This window comes from Spinacia oleracea, chromosome 3, assembly GCF_020520425.1.
Source record: "Spinacia oleracea cultivar Varoflay chromosome 3, BTI_SOV_V1, whole genome shotgun sequence".
In the NCBI taxonomy this organism is placed as follows: Eukaryota; Viridiplantae; Streptophyta; class Magnoliopsida; order Caryophyllales; family Amaranthaceae; genus Spinacia; species Spinacia oleracea.
Window position 1 is genome coordinate 143,371,901 of NC_079489.1, and position 12,922 is coordinate 143,384,822.

A 12,922-nucleotide genomic window follows, 5' to 3' on the forward strand; every position below is an offset into this window, starting at 1 on the left:
TATTCGGCGAGCTTTAGAAATATTCAAGTACGTTGGCACAATATTGTTTCGAAAATAAACCCTAAGATTATACTATGTGGGTTTGAAATTTAGAGCAAAATAGAATTTTTAATTGTACGGTGGTCACTTTGCTTTAAAGATTTATATAAGGAACCTAAGGCCGGTTTGTCCAAAAATATCTTCGTTAAGCGTGATGTAACCTTTGTATTTTGTTCTATTTAGCATGTTGGTGATGAAAGCAATAAAGCACATAAAGCAACATCACAATACTAAATAAAGTGCGGAATTAATAAATACAAGACCCCCTAGAAAAGGACTAGGGAGTAGGTCCACATTGCCTAGAAATGGACTAGGGAAGTAAAGGTGCGGAATTGAAAGCGCGAAATTGAAATTGCCGTATTGAAATTGCGGTATTGAAATTGCGGTATTGAAAGTGCGATATTGAAAGTGCGATATTGAAAGGTGCGATATTGAAATTGCGATATTGAAAGGTGCATAATTGAAACTTGTACTTGGGCACATGAAATTCGAACGCCAAGCGGCTCCTTAAAAATAAGTGCGCCCGACACGAATTCAAAGCCAAAAATCTCAACTTGGGAGAGGTTGCTCAACCCAAATGTCCTAGATTTTGCATACTGAACTTGAAATTGAAAGCTTGAATATTGAAAGGGATGAACTTTGAAAAAAATTGAAACTTGAACTTAAAATGATTGAAATTTGAACTTGAAATGATCATAGTTTAGAGAGGTAGTTATGAACAACCCTAAACATGGTGGGATCTTTGAAATTTGAAAACTTGAACTTGTATATTGAAAAATGGAGTCTTGAGTCTCAAAAGACTAAACCTTTAAATGCTAAAAGGAGTCATCTTTAATTACTCCACATTTGAAGGTGAATCTAGTTCAAAGAGATGAATGTAAACAACTTTGAACATCCTTGAATCTTGAAAGTTTGTATTTTGTATTTGAAAAAGTTTGTATTTTTGAAAAAGCATGTATGATTGTTGCAAGTGGTGTTTTTTATCGCAAAAAACAACAACTTTCTAATCATTTGAATCAAAATAGCATAATTGATTGAAATGGGATTCGGATTTACCTAGTTAGGCTTAGGCACGAGCTCCCAATTGCTCTTGAATTTTTGAATTTTTTTATGTGTATTTGAAGAATTTTGAGGTTTGTATTGTGAGGAGTAATGTCGAAATTACGACGTTGTATTTATTGTGCTCCCCTTTTTTCGATGGAAATGAGGGGTATTTATAGGAGGGAAATGGTGCAAAACGCCAGCACACGCCAGCGCCTGGCGCCAGGCCAGCGCTGGGCGCTGCTGACGTGTCCTGAATGCCGCCAAAAAGGACGAAAAGATGCCGTCCTTGATTTGTCTTGTATGGGTGTACCTTCGTACGAATAGTATAATGTTTGGCGTGTAGTGTTTTCTTGGAGGTTAAGGCTTGAATTTGCGTCTAAAAACAAACCTTTCTCGGGTTTTTGAATTCCGGTTTTACGGGGCGGGGACGGCATGCTCGGTTTTGTGGGTCGGCGCCCGAATTTGACTTGCCTTATATGATTTTGAGTGGAAAAGGCCTAGTAAGACCAATGGGATGGTCCACTAATTGAGATTGAACTTGGATTTTGAAATTGGATTTTGGAAGTTGTATTTTATACCGAGTTCTGGGAGGGGAACGACCTCGGGGATTGGATTTTGGACCTTGGATTTTGGAGGTGTTCTTAGCAATTCGGATTTCCGCCTGGAGTTACTCCAATCGCCTAACAAGGATAATGGTATCGTCATCATCCCAAAGGGGATACACAAATTAGGTGTCTACAAGTAGGACTACCCTTAAACCTATCTTCAGAAAAAAGCACAGCATTAAAATCACCAATAAGTGTCAAAGGACCATGAACTTGAGAACACACCTGGTTCAGAAAGCTCCAGAGATCCTTCCTTTGGTCCACTATATTGTAACCATAAACAACGACAAAGTGAAACGACTTTCTTGTAAAAAGGTCGATGACTTGACCAAAAATCCCATGAGCATGAATTACCCAGACTGGTATATTCACTTTCAAACACTACTAGAATTCTTATCTTTAACGACAACCCAATAATGAAAAAACAACAAACATGTCGTGAAAGGCCATATTATTCCATATTACTCCCTCTGTTCCTTTTTGTTCTTCCCGGTTGGGAAATGGTGTTGGAATTAAGAAAATGGAATCTTGTAATGATTGGGTGTAAGAGTAATGATTGAATGTAAAAGAAAGTAATAAAGTAGTAATGGAAAGTAATAAAGAAATGAAGGAGAGAGGAGAAATTTTTAATAAAGTAATAAAAAATCATAAAAGTGAGGTTGGGTGGGTGAATAGGAAAATGTGAATGAATTAAATAAGGGATGGTGGGGAAATTCATGGTAAAAAGTCATGTCCAAAAATTGAAACGGGAAGAACATATAGGAACACCCGGAATAGAAACGGGAAGAACATTTAGGAATGGAGGGAGTAGTAACGAAAAATCCGGTTAGTTGTCGTTAACATTGAATTTACAAATTAAAAAGAAAAAAACATATATTTTTTCGTTGTTAATTCCAATAAACCTATAACGCGGGGTGTCAAAATATTTGAACCATATAGGAAAATTGAGTAAAACCCTTGGAAAAGGTAGCAAAGGCGCTGTTTCTAAAACCCTCACCTGGTGAGTTTTCATCTTCTTCTTTGATAAAATTATAATATCTTAATCCTAACATTCCATCAATTCAAGATTGCGTTTTTATTCTTTGCTTTAAACCATCAAGGATTTGAGGAAAATTATGAAGATTTGAAATTGTTTGAAGGAGAAAAGGGGCAAAATTGGTTTGTTGCTGCTGATGTTCGTTGGTCAAATGAAAAGAAAGGAGGGATGAAATGAAGAGCTGTGCGAAAAAGATGTTTATGGCCTGCAAATTGGATATGTGCGCAAGCACACGAAGGCGTTGTTTCTCAAACCCTCGCCTGGTGAGTTTTCATCTTCTTCTTCTTTAATAAACTTATAATATCTTAATCCTAACATTCCATCAATTCACGGTTTTGAGACTTGGAATTGGCAACTTGACTTCGGTGCTTGAAGACTTGAATGTTTGAAATTGAAAATCCGGCATGAGGCCGTTGGATTTGTGGTTTTCGAATTTGAAATTTAAGGCTTGACATTTGGACTAGAAAATCCGGCATTAAGGCGCCGTTGGATTGAGTCTTGACTTGGAACTTGAAACTCGAAATTTGGACTAGAAAATCCGGCATTAAGGCGTCGTTGGATTGAGTCTTTACTTGGAACTTGAAACTCGAAATTTGGACTAGAAAATCCGGCATTATGGCGCCGTTGGATTGTATTTGAAAATTGAGGTTTTGGACTAGAAAGGTTGAATTTGAACTTTGAAACTCGGAATTTGGACTAGAAAATCCGGCATTATGACGCCGTTGGATTGCGTTTTGACTTGGAAACTTGAGGTTTTGAAAATAGAAAGTCCGGCATTCCGACGCCGTTGGATTGCATTTTGAACTTGGAACTTGGAATTTTGACTCGAAAACCCGGCATTATGACGCCGTTGGATTGAACTTTGAACTTGAAAGTTGGACTTGAAAATCCGGCATTATGACGCCGTTGGATTGAATTTTGAATTTGTAGCTTGGACTTGAAAATCCGGCATTATGACGCCGTTGGATTGAACTTGAATTTGGCATTTGTGCGTGAGGCATGTTTAAGGGTTTTGAATCAAATGGAGTGACACCCTAAAAGACCCTAAAATCGGCGTTTTAGATGCATGAGGTTTGAATGATGCTCCTAGGGGTTTGGTTTCCTAGTTGGAGGCTAATTGGTTTTGGCAAGCTAGAACTCGAGGTTATCCATTCACGCGTGCAAAGACGCCCACACAATGCACAAGTAGCACGTTGTCATACTAATCATGAATATGAATGCGACATGCAAAGTTCTCAACCTAAGGTCGGTCTAAGTTTTTGTATGATGCAAGTGGTCGGCTTTGGGTGTCAAAAAGGTACTTGGCTAAGAGACGGATCCGGTGACAAGCTTTCACGTTCCTCCTAAGGGAAGTGTGTGTCGGCAGACGGCCTCCATACTTGACATCGGGAATGTCAAGCAAATGCCAAGTTTCGGTAGGCGCAGAAATGGTCACACACTTTGGTCGGGAACCGTCTGGAGAGTCACCATTTCGTTGCCCCCGGGGCTAGCCCGAATGTAGAACACATCCGTTTGGGCAAAGGTAGAAATTTATTTTGCACAATATGGTTTTCGAAAAATGCATGAAATGCCTAGAAATTAAAATTGAAATCGTACTTGAATTTGTATTTGTAAAGCCCGTTTTTCGGCACTCGTTCACGAGGCTTGGGAGCGTCCTTCCCGATGCAAAAACAGACTAACTCCCAACACAAAAAGTTGAGCAAAAGTGGGCAACAAGCCACTTTGAGCCACTGTCCTGGATGCAGGCAGTGGCGTTGGGCGCAGGGGCTGCGCCTGGCGCCAATGCTGGCATCCAGTACTTCGGCAGATTGGTGGCTGGTTTCTCGAAATTTGCTCTCATTTTCGAAATTGAAATTAGAAAACTCCACAGCGGAGTCGCTAAGAATTGTAGGGTTTTTTTTTTATCTCACGTTTCCTACAATGGGGGGGTTGGCACGCGGCGGTTCGTTTAGAGAACCGCTGAATTATTTTTGCACCTCGAAGGAGTCGCCACCAAACTTATTTTAGGTCCCGTTTGGGAACACCGTAAAATGGCTCTATTTTTGGATAAGGCCTTGAATGCTTGAAACGGATGGGTGAGATCCGGGCTTGGGAACGAAAATGCTTATTCGGCGAGCTTTAGAAATATTCAAGTACGTTGGCACAATATTGTTTCGAAAATAAACCCTAAGATTATACTATGTGGGTTTGAAATTTAGAGCAAAATAGAATTTTTAATTGTACGGTGGTCACTTTGCTTTAAAGATTTATTTAAGGAACCTAAGGCCGGTTTGTCCAAAAATATCTTCGTTAAGCGTGATGTAACCTTTGTATTTTGTTCTATTTAGCATGTTGGTGATGAAAGCAATAAAGCACATAAAGCAACATCACAATACTAAATAAAGTGCGGAATTAATAAATACAAGACCCCCTAGAAAAGGACTAGGGAGTAGGTCCACATTGCCTAGAAATGGATTAGGGAAGTAAAGGTGCGGAATTGAAAGCGCGAAATTGAAATTGCGGTATTGAAATTGCGGTATTGAAATTGCGGTATTGAAAGTGCGATATTGAAAGTGCGATATTGAAAGGTGCGATATTGAAATTGCGATATTGAAAGGTGCATAATTGAAACTTGTACTTGGGCACATGAAATTCGAACGCCAAGAGGCTCCTTAAAAATAAGTGCGCCCGACACGAATTCAAAGCGAAAAATCTCAACTTGGGAGAGGTTGCTCAACCCAAATGTCCTAGATTTTGCATACTGAACTTGAAATTGAAAGCTTGAATATTGAAAGGGTTGAACTTTGAAAAAAATTGAAACTTGAAATTGAAATGATTGAAATTTGAACTTGAAATGATCATAGTTTAGAGAGGTAGTTATGAACAACCCTAAACATGGTGGGATCTTTGAAATTTGAAAACTTGAACTTGTATATTGAAAAATGGAGTCTTGAGTCTCAAAAGACTAAACCTTTAAATGCTAAAAGGAGTCATCTTTAATTACTCCACATTTGAAGGTGAATCTAGTTCAAAGAGATGAATGTAAACAACTTTGAACATCCTTGAATCTTGAAAGTTTGTATTTTGTATTTGAAAAAGTTTGTATTTTTGAAAAAGCATGTATGATTGTTGCAAGTGGTGTTTTTTATCGCAAAAAACACCAACTTTCTAATCATTTGAAATCAAAATAGCATAATTGATTGAAATGGGATTCGGATTTACCTAGTTAGGCTTAGGCACGAGCTCCCAATTGCTCTTGAATTTTTAAATTTTTTTATGTGTATTTGAAGAATTTTGAGGTTTGTATTGTGAGGAGTAATGTCGAAATTACGACGTTGTATTTATTGTGCTCCCCCTTTTTTCGATGGAAATGAGGGGTATTTGTAGGAGGGAAATGGTGCAAAACGCCAGCACACGCCAGCGCCTGGCGCCAGGCCAGCGCTGGGCGCTGCTGACGTGTCCTGAATGCCGCCAAAAAGGACGAAAAGATGCCGTCCTTGATTTGTCTTGTATGGGTGTACCTTCGTACGAATAGTACAATGTTTGGCGTGTAGTGTTTTCTTGGAGGTTAAGGCTTGAATTTGCGTCTAAAAACAAACCTTTCTCGGGTTTTTGAATTCCGGTTTTACGGGGCGGGGACGGCATGCTCGGTTTTGTGGGTCGGCGCCCGAATTTGACTTGCCTTATATGATTTTGAGTGGAAAAGGCCTAGTAAGACCAATGGGATGGTCCACTAATTGAGATTGAACTTGGATTTTGAAATTGGATTTTGGAAGTTGTATTTTGTACCGAGTTCCTGGAGGGGAACGACCTCGGGGATTGGATTTTGGACCTTGGATTTTGGAGGTGTTCTTAGCAATTCGGATTTCCGCCTGGAGTTACTCCAATCGCCTAACAAGGATAATGGTATCGTCATCATCCCAAAGGGGATACACAAATTAGGTGTCTACAAGTAGGACTACCCTTAAACCTATCTTCAGAAAAAAGCACAGCATTAAAATCACCAATAAGTGTCAAAGGACCATGAACTTGAGAACACACCTGGTTCAGAAAGCTCCAGAGATCCTTCCTTTGGTCCACTATATTGTAACCATAAACAACGACAAAGTGAAACGACTTTCTTGTAAAAAGGTCGATGACTTGACCAAAAATCCCATGAGCATGAATTACCCAGACTGGTATATTCACTTTCAAACACTACTAGAATTCTTATCTTTAACGACAACCCAATAATGAAAAAACAACAAACATGTCGTGAAAGGCCATATTATTCCATATTACTCCCTCTGTTCCTTTTTGTTCTTCCCGGTTGGGAAATGGTGTTGGAATTAAGAAAATGGAATCTTGTAATGATTGGGTGTAAGAGTAATGATTGAATGTAAAAGAAAGTAATAAAGTAGTAATGGAAAGTAATAAAGAAATGAAGGAGAGAGGAGAAATTTTTAATAAAGTAATAAAAAATCATAAAAGTGAGGTTGGGTGGGTGAATAGGAAAATGTGAATGAATTAAATAAGGGATGGTGGGGAAATTCATGGTAAAAAGTCATGTCCAAAAATAGAAACGGGAAGAACATATAGGAACACCCGAAATAGAAACGGGAAGAACATTTAGGAATGGAGGGAGTAGTAACGAAAAATCCGGTTAGTTGTCGTTAACATTGAATTTACAAATTAAAAAGAAAAAAACATATATTTTTTCGTTGTTAATTCCAATAAACCTATAACGCGGGGTGTCAAAATATTTGAACCATATAGGAAAATTGAGTAAAACCCTTGGAAAAGGTAGCAAAGGCGCTGTTTCTAAAACCCTCACCTGGTGAGTTTTCATATTCTTCTTTGATAAAATTATAATATCTTAATCCTAACATTCCATCAATTCAAGATTGCGTTTTTATTCTTTGCTTTAAACCATCAAGGATTTGAGGAAAATTATGAAGATTTGAAATTGTTTGAAGGAGAAAAGGGGCGAAATTGGTTTGTTGCTGCTGATGTTCGTCGGTCAAATGAAAAGAAAGGAGGGATGAAATGAAGAGCTGTGCGAAAAAGATGTTTATGGCCTGCAAATTGGATATGTGCGCAAGCACACGAAGGCGTTGTTTCTCAAACCCTCGCCTGGTGAGTTTTCATCTTCTTCTTCTTTAATAAACTTATAATATCTTAATCCTAACATTCCATCAATTCACGATTGTGTTTTTATTCTTTGCGAAGATCTTGTTTTCAGCTCTCGATAATCCCGAAAACCACCTTGCTTTATATGTTGAAATACGAGGTTTGTTTACTCTCCATTTTCTGGGTTCACTTTTAATTAGCAATTTCAGAGTGAAATTTTCAATTTTGTTGGTCTAAATTTTGATTAGGGTTTCTGGCCTTAAATTTTGCTATATTTCTTGTTTATATTACTAAACTAAGCTATCTTTTCGCAATTTTTTTTATATAATTTGTGATTTTGAAGTGGGGTTTGTACTTTCATAGATAATTTGATGATATAGATTGGTTCAAAAACAACCAACTCAATATCCAACATCTGAAGATTGGATCATCGAAAATCAAATTCAAGGCCTTCGTTTTGCGAGCACATCAGATCTCTCGTCGGTAACTCGGATTTTACCTTTTTGTTTTTTTGAATAAATCTATTTTTACATTGCAATTTCTTTATTTATGTGAATGAGATGGATAATTGGATGTGTATTATAATTATTTTATCTAGTTCAATAATTTGTAAAAACATTTGTGATAAATATTTTGTTAACATGAATTGAAAATTTAGTTTTCATACTATTAACTTATTAAGTATTAACCTGCAATTTAGTTTTCATATTGTTAAACACGGATGCAGCACTGCAGCAAGATGGGGATTCAGAGCTATTGTCATAGATGATACGGGGAATGTGCTATTGATTGCAGGAAGGACATTGGGGGGGCTGCATGTCAGTGGTGTAAGCTGAAGCTACTGCTGTTTTGTTTGGTCTAAAATTCACCTATAAAGCTGGCTACAGATTGACAGAGGTTGAGATGGACTGTCTTAAGCTGGTCTTGATGCTGCAGAAGAAGAGGGAGGAAGCGACGAGAGTTCAGATGATGGTAAATGATATTGCTGCATATGCTATTAGTTTTATGATTGCAACTTCATTTTTCCTACCAGCAAATGTAATAAAGTGGCAAATACAATGGCTAGAACCTCCCTCTGTTTTGATGAGGAACTTGTCTGGTATAATGAATACCCACCAAACATTTTACCCCTTGTTCTGATGGACAAGACTTTGATTGAATGATAACTACCTATTTTACCCGTCAAAAAAAAACATTCTGCAATTCAATATGTTCTTGATTTTCATAATTAGTGATTTATTGGGCATGTGTTGATTGACATAAACTTTTCGCACTAGTTTACTTGTTGCAACAGACTAGTTATCATCTTATAAGTTTGTGTTTAGTTGGATGTTGAATGTGCTTAGTACCTTTGAGTAAATGTTGGAGCTAAGAATCTCGCAAGTAAATTTTCCATCGTGTATCGGTATATGTGTTTGACTTGCATGATTGTTAGAGGGCTAAAAGTTCTGGTGGATCAATAGATGATTTTGAACAACGGTTGTTGCAAAAATTTCTGGCTATGCTTGCTTATGAGGAACTAAAAGATATATCTTCTCAGGTTTGATACTCACCCTTTAGAACTTTTAATTCCTTCCATTTTTTTATTTCTAAGTGTAGAAAAGTTGTAAACTTTTGGGCATTATTTTCAATTTCTAATTTTAAAACAGAGGAGTAAGTAGGGTACGTGATGTATTACTTAACCTGTTATGGACTATATAATGCGATATTCCAATTTATTTCTGTTAACAGTGTAACTTAATTTTTTTTAATTCCTTTTCCTTTTGTAAGTATTATACATTTTAAAAAAGGGACGCTTCTTCATCAAGCCATCAACAAAACTCAGCTTTGTTAACACCAAATCATTTGATGTACTCGTTGAGTTATGTATTTCTAGGATAATGTAGGATGGAACTTAGTGTTGGATGTTCTTTTTTATTTCTTACGATTAAGGGAAATTAAGTGAGAACTTGATTTTGTATTTCCATATAGAAATATTATTTTTATACGAAGTCTTGTAGGGGAATACAGTTAAACATAATAACATGTGCGGAACAATCCCCAAAGTCAGGAAACATGTATAAAGCACAGATTAAGCAAACTTACATTCGAAGCGTGTTTTCCACAATAATCTGTCAACAAACACGAACAAAGAACTCCACTTGTCGTTCCTCTACTTGGTTCACCGACACGATCAGATCCGTCTTGATAATCGTAGCTTAGACAATCATTCAAGAGTTTGTGCTTTTGGGAAGAACACATCCATGGAGGCTAGAGAGAATTAGGGTTTCTCTCTCCTCCTTAGGGTTTGATGTGTAATCTGATTTTTGCATTAGGTTATTGGAAGACGTGAGATGGATTAATATTATAACCCTTAGGTTATAATATCAACCGGCCAAGGCACATAGGCCATGCGCCAGCCAGCCCCGTCCGTGCAAGCCCACACGCCCACAGCCACACAGGCGCTGGGCCTTGGGCCGCGTTGTGTGCGCTACTGCTGCTGATCCTCGCATGCGCGCGCGCGCCCAGCCAAGGCTTGGGCCTTGCGCGCTGGCTCGCTGCTACGCCCAGTGGGCCTTGCGCGCTTGCGCGCCTTGGCTCGTTGGGCTGGCAGCGTTGCCCCTTTCCGTATCCGCAAATAATATATTTCCGATATATTATTTAATTATCGTTTCGTATACGAAGAATCACCGTCGTACGATACGATTTATTCGTTTCGCCTAGCTTACGAATATTCGCGATACGATATACGATTCCGATGCAAGGTCGTATCGTATAATACGTTTTCCAACTAATTCCCGAAAAGCTATTAAATGAATTTCCGATTCATTTAATCCGGTGATCTGTTACGTGTCATTGGTGTGGCCTTGTAGGTTCAGTCAAGAGTAAGTTGTGAGTTCAAATATGCATTAGAACTCACTGATCGGAAGCATTGCTCCAGCTAGCTGTTCCGATCACTTCATCTCACTGAATTAATTGTTCGCAATTAATCTGAACCTTGGTATTAGACTTAATGCACCTTGGTGAAGGACACATTTCCTTCAATCTCCCACTTGTCATTCAGACAAGTGTGCATCCACATTCCTTTGTCACTTAGTGTTACTTACTGAACAAAAGGTAAGATCCAAGCCATCCTTATTAGGTCCAGAAGTGTTTCTCGGATTACAGAGTTCAACTATCAAACTTTTGCAGAAGGTTAAGCCTAACCATTCTGAGCACGGCCATGCATTTTACACTATCTAACTCTCCGAGAGGCCTTGTTACACAACAACACCATATCCTATCAAAGATAGGAGGACAATCCATTCTTGCAATCGATGAACACTCACTGTGATTCATAGTACGCCCAATAACTGCTTTTATAGCCTCCTTTTACGGTGCGACGTTTAGCTAGTATCAAAGCGAACTAATTCTCAAACGAGCAGACATAATCGCTCATGTTCTGAGGAACGGTCTCTAATCACCATTAATGAGAACTACCTATGACATGACTTTAATCTCTTAAAGCGTTCTCATGGTCAATCCGATACAGTATTAATTAACATTGAAGGAAATAATGCCCTTGGTCCAAGTATGCATTCTATGATAAGTCTAATAAATGCGGTTCAGTATTAATTAACAAGTTAATAATTCAGTGAGATCAAGTGAGCTGAATGCCTAGCTAGAGGCCGCTTCAGTTCAAGTGGAATTAATGATATTAATCCACAGCTTACTCTTGACTGAACCCGTAGGGTCACACAAATAGTACGTAAACGGATCAAGTATTTAATGGCATTAAATACTCCATCTATGAATATTCGGAATCGACGGATCTTGGTTTCAGTGGGAGCTGAGATCGTCACAAGCAAGAAATGAATACTCCGGAAACGATGATATTGCCAGAAACGGAAATATGGATCGTATCGGAAATATAAATATTATCCAAGTCGTAGATGTTGCCGGAAACGGAAACATGGTACGTATCGGAAAATATTATCGGAAATGGAAATATTGCCAGAATCGGAAATATTGCCGGAAACGGAAATATTGTCAGAATCGGAAATATTATCGGAATCGGAAAATAATTCCGGAAACGGAAATATTAAATATTTGTTCGAAACGGAAATTAATTCCGGAATCGGAAATGTTAAATATTGTTCGTATCGGAAATGAATTCCGGAATCGGAAATTTAATCGGGAGCGTATCGTACGAATAAGCATCGGACGAGGGCCCAGCTCGTAGCCAGGCCATCGCCCAGCAAGCCAAAACGCGCGCCCAGCCAAACGCGCGCCCAGCCAAACGAGCGCCCAGCCAAGGCAGCGCCCAGGCCCACCGCAAGGCAGGCCCAGCGCGCGCCAAGGCCATGGCCTCGCTGCGTGGGCTGCTGCTCGCACGCACACGCATGGGCGGCCCATCGTGGCTGCCGTGTTTGTGTGTGTGAGTTTGTGTTCATGCACGATTCCTAAAACGTGCAGAGTTCGGTTAATGATTAAATTCCTAATTCTATTTGATAAATTAATTAATTAGAGTTCTTGTAGGATTCTAAGTTTAATTAATTCATATCCTAATAGGATTCCAATTCTCTTTCCATACCCCTATAAATATGTGGCCTGGGTTCACAATTTATAACGAGTTTCAAAGTATTCAAAGTGAGTTTTTGAGAGAAAAATTCAGTCACACATCTTGCTCAAAAGTGCCGAAAATTCTAGTACCTTAAGGGCGATTCTAGTTGGTCAATCTTAAGGCGGATCCGGACGTGCTGTGGACTATCTACGGAGGGACGACACTTGGAGTCCTAAAGACTTGTTCTTGTTCGGTTCGGGCGCAGCTAGGGAGGGCACGCAACAAAGAGTATGCATCTAAATTATGCTATATGATTATGTGTAAATAATATGTATTCCTGGGTTAATGGTTGTTTCCGCATGATTTATGTAATATCATATGTATCATAACATAACAGTGGTATCACGAGCCCCTTATTATTTTCATAATCTAATTTGCATGAACATGGTTAAATATTACAAATTTGCAAGAATTAAAAGGGGTGATTAATTTTCGTAATTGTTAATTAATTGCAAATTGCGTTTATTTAATTATACGTACGCAGTTTTTCGGCAGTTTCTTCGTTACTCATCCAAATCGAGTGATTTT

At 38.6% G+C, this 12,922-nt stretch overlaps 1 long non-coding RNA gene across 2 annotated transcripts; it reads left to right on the plus strand.

The window, feature by feature from the left end:
- Positions 1–7,418: 7,418 nt before the first annotated feature.
- Positions 7,419–9,765, plus strand: LOC130469578 (uncharacterized). 2 transcript variants are annotated; one of them, XR_008930017.1, is made up of 5 exons: positions 7,419–7,519; positions 7,659–7,818; positions 7,912–7,972; positions 8,176–8,295; positions 8,540–9,765. It is a non-coding gene; the product is annotated as an uncharacterized lncRNA (long non-coding RNA). The 2 variants fall into 2 exon arrangements; XR_008930018.1 differs by having other exon boundaries at positions 8,176–8,291.
- Positions 9,766–12,922: the final 3,157 nt, after the last annotated feature.